General features: G+C 38.8%; 1 pseudogene; it reads right to left on the bottom strand.

Moving 5' to 3' along the window:
* Positions 1–387: 387 nt before the first annotated feature.
* LOC149253856 (taxadien-5-alpha-ol O-acetyltransferase-like) lies at positions 388–2,644 on the bottom strand (annotated as a pseudogene).
* Between the last annotated feature and the right edge of the window lie 1,915 nt (positions 2,645–4,559).

Below are 4,559 nucleotides of genomic sequence, written 5' to 3'. Positions count from 1 at the left end.
TGGATGGTGCTTTTTGGTTGTTTCGAGTGGTGTGACTGAGACCTATCTACCTACTCTGTTTTTTTATTCTTTTTTGCTGTGCGCCTCACGTCCCCTTTATCCAAGGAAGTTGGTGGGGTGGATGGTGCTTTTTGGTTGTTTCGAGTGGTGTGACTGAGACTTATCTACCTACTCTGTTTTTTATTCTTTTTGACTGTGCGCCTCACGTCCACGTCCTGCAGAGGAGCGCTACATGCTTTGTGAATCGAAACCGGATGGGGGGCCACAAACCGACAGTCCCAACCACCAGAGCAAACGATAACTACTAACCTAATGTTGATTGCGATCCTAAAGATATCTCGGAATCTGACACTCTCGTAACTGTCAAATTTCAAGATATTCCAAAATTCACAGCAGACCATGGATTTCCATTTCAAGTGCTTTGACCGCTGCACATGGAACGCACATCACCATCTTCACTCCAACCTTCTTTTTCGGGGGACGCAGGAATGCAATGGGGAATCCCAAAGCCCTGAGCAAACTGATAGGGCAACCAATAAATCTCATGCTATAGGGTCTTTATTAGTCTTTAAGAGTACTTTTTTCTCTGCAGGTCAGTGTGAAGTACACCTCTGCATCTGCGGATCATTATGGCAACCAATAAATCCCATGCTATAGGGCCTTTATTAATCTTTAAGAGTACTTTTTTGTCTGCAAGTCAGTGTGAAGTACACCTCTGCATCTGCGGATCATTATGCAGGGGACTCCCGTCTCTTTTGTTTGTCGGAAAAAAATAACGCGACCAAATTATTTCCGGTGACTGCTCCATGACCCTACATGACCGACGAGAACACGGCTCATGGCCATAGCATGCATGATACTGCCCATAAATACCAGGGTATACAATACAATATACGCATTAATGATAGGCTAATTTATTGGTTGCCAACTGATAGGGCATGCAATCAAGGGTTCATCACACCCAAAGTCCACTTCATTAAATCCCAGCCATGTCCAGTCAGTAAGGTACGCGTCTTCGACTCACATATGCACATCTGTCATCTCTGGCATGAGCGTTTCATTTATGCTCGATCTCAGGTACTCATTTAAACATAACTTTGCCTTCTTTATCATCTTTAGAGCATGCGAAAAGGATCCATTCACAACCTCTAGGGCTGTATTACTGCGTGCACATGCTAGGTACTGACCATTGCCGTAGTATCCCTCTGCAAGAGGGGGGTTGAACGCCCTCCTCACGTCCACCGCAAAGAGAAGCCTGACAGCTTGATCAAGAGGAATCCCCAGAGTCCTTGTTCTTACCCGCCAGGCCAACGCTGCTAACACTTCGAACGTGGTACAATGCTCCAATTCTTCTGCGGTGGGCTACTTTATACTCTGTAAAACATCCAAGCTGAAGAAAAACGAAGCCAGTATTAGGTCTTAGGTTTTCACATTGGCCATCTGCTGCTGCATTGAGCAATTAGGGTTCACCATGAATCCACTTTCAAGGAGCTCATCATGCTGAAAACGGACCAGGTGGGACTGCTGCTGGGGTTTCAGAAATTCCCTCTGCCATACTGCTTCAACCGACAGCTTCGTCTCTCCTCTCACGATCTCTGCAAGTCCCATGAAAAACTGGGCTGCCCCTGAACCGACAGCTTCGTCTCTCCTCTCACGATCTCTGCAAGTCCCATGAAAAACTGGGCTGCCCCTGGTCCGCCACACAGACTATGGTTGAAACTCACACCCACAACAAAACCCCCGCAATCGAAGCGAGTTACCTATTTTTGTCAAAACAAAAAACACACAAACGCAACAATCAAGATCAGCTCAGGTTGGAGTTGGGCGAATCCATTAAAATTGAGGAATAATGGGAAAGTAAGAGGAAAAATTTCACCTGAAACATGAGAGGGGGTACGGTGCTCGACTTGAACAGTGACCGGAAACTGAAAGAGCAGTTGCTCAAATGAAGGTTTCAGCTCCTCCAACTCGCCCAGCAGTGAAAGAGTGTTATGCGTGGAGGCTTCCACAAAGAGAGCGCCCTCTCCTGTGCACTCCACCTGCAGTTTTCGGTCGTCTTCGGTTCTCTTTACCCGGCCTGCAAGTGGATAATAGTACACTAATACTCGTGACAGTGCATCCCTAACAACTTTCACAGGATTTGTGATACCATAAATATTATTACAGTCATTGTTATACACAAGCAATGTATCGAATCTGCGCCTGACGATAAGATGGTCATCTAGATTGGAGAGATAGAGTGTGGTTCTGGGAGAAGGTCGGGAAGGCGGCACCATGACAGACCCCAAAACATTTACAGTCAGCTGAACTTGGGAGCAATATTCTTTCATATCAAGCATCTCCATGGACGGAACTCGCTTCTGCCTTGTTTACAAAGATGCTCAAATCTGCTAGGACAAAAGATGATGTTGCTGTTAAATCGATGGAATGACTGGATCAGACAAAGATGCTCAAATCTGCTAGGACGAAAGATGATGTTGCTGTTAAATCGATGGAATGACTGGATCATTGTGGTAGGCGTTTGACTAGATAGCTGTAATCCTGATACATGTGATAAGGGCTTAGGTTAAGGGCAAATGTTAACCACTATTCAGTAATAGTGAGCTAATTATTGGTTCATTGTGGTTCCATTTTGTCTATTAGATAAAAATGATATTAGATGAATTTAATCAAAAGCCAAAGTGAATCATTAACTTTTCTATCTGAAGAGGTACATATTCCTGCTCGGTATTGCAATGAATCATGAACTTCTTTTATTTAAAAAAGATGTACATATGTATAATCCTCGTCCTTCTTAAAATTCATGGGTACCAAAACTTAGAACATGTATTAGACCATGAAAAAAATTAGAAACCAAAACCTAAAAAATAAAACTTATAAGAACAAACTTTCCCACCTAAATCTTGGACTACATCCTCATAACCATAACCTCACAATAACCCATTAACTTATTACATAATTCTTAACATTACTTTTATCTCCATTAACATAATGCTTAACATTGCTTTTATGTCCACTGACCCTAACGGTACTGTGCATCGAAGCTTGGAAACATAGAGCCCACACCATAATCCCTTGCCGTAGTTTAAACCATGTACTTGTTTGTCCTTTTGAATATTCTCTCTGCAATTTTATTCGAAATTTTATTATGATTTAAATTTTGCAATAATTTGGTAGTATCGTAAATTTAAGCGCATAATCTAAATGATACGCACCAGTTTTTTTTAAGTTAAATTACTAAAAAAAATTATAATTTAATTAAATTTTTTATTATGTAATTTCAATTAAAAAATTAAATAAATAAATAATTGAAATTTTTATAAAATAATTTTTATTTTATAAAAATTGTGTATACCAAACACCATGATCTATTTTAATCATTAGCAAAATGAAAGATCACCTAATAACATAAATAAATTATCCCCCTTCAAAACTAGACATTGGATAAATTATTCCCCTCTAAAATTAGACATTGGAGTAGTGATTATACATGTTTGGTCTTCTTTTTACTTCAAACTTTCGAAGCATGAGGGATCACCTAATAACAGATAAATTATTGCCCTCCAAAACTAGAACATTGTATATTGATTATACACACATCGTCGTCCCTTTACTTTAAGCATTCGAACACAAGGAGTCACCTAACGATATAGAGAAATTATTTCCCACCAAACTTAAACATTGTAGGAATGATTATCAACACATGGTACTTTTACTTTAGACATTTGAAACACGAGGTTCCACCTAATAAGATAGAGAAATTATTTCTCTTTACTTTAAGCATTCGAACACAAGGAGTCACCTAATGATATAGAGAAATTATCTCCCACCAAAATTAGACATTGTAGGAATGATTATCAACACATGATACTTTTACTTTAGACATTTGAAACACGAGGTTCCATCTAATAACATAGAGAAATTATTTCCCTTAACTTTAAGAATTTGAACACAAGGAGTCACCTAATGATATAGAGAAATTATTTCCCACCAAACTTAGACATTGTAGGAATGATTATCAACACATGGTACTTTCACTTTAGACATTTAAAACACGAGGTTCCACCTAATAATAGAGATAAATTATTTCCCTTTACTTTAAGCATTCGAACACAAGGAGACACCTAATGATATAGAGAAATTATTTCCCATCAAACCTAGACATTGTAGGAATGATTATCAACACATGGTACTTTTACTTTAGACATTTGAAACATAAAGTTCCACCTAATAACATAGAGAAATTATTTCCCTCCAAACATAAACATTATCGCAATGATTCTAAAAACATGGTCCTCTTTTCATTTTAAATATTCGAAGCACGAGGGATCACCTAATAGCGTAGAAAAATTATTGCCCTCCAAACCTAAACATTGTAGAATTTTTATTGGCTAACTATGGTCCTACATTCAACAAAGGAGATTATTTAAATATTCGAAGCACGAGGGATCACGTAATAGCGTAGAAAAATTATTGCCCCCAAACCTAAAAAATAGTTAGCATTTATTATTGGCTAACTATTGTCCTACATTCAAAGAAGGAGATTGAATAATTGACAG

Source organism: Pinus tabuliformis, chromosome 7 (genome assembly GCF_031772625.1).
Source record: "Pinus tabuliformis cultivar Carrire ecotype Pingquan chromosome 7, CPIR1, whole genome shotgun sequence".
Lineage (NCBI taxonomy): Eukaryota > Viridiplantae > Streptophyta > Pinopsida > Pinales > Pinaceae > Pinus > Pinus tabuliformis.
The sequence above is the reverse complement of the archived record's forward strand: the minus strand, read 5'-3'. Positions and strand labels throughout refer to the sequence as shown.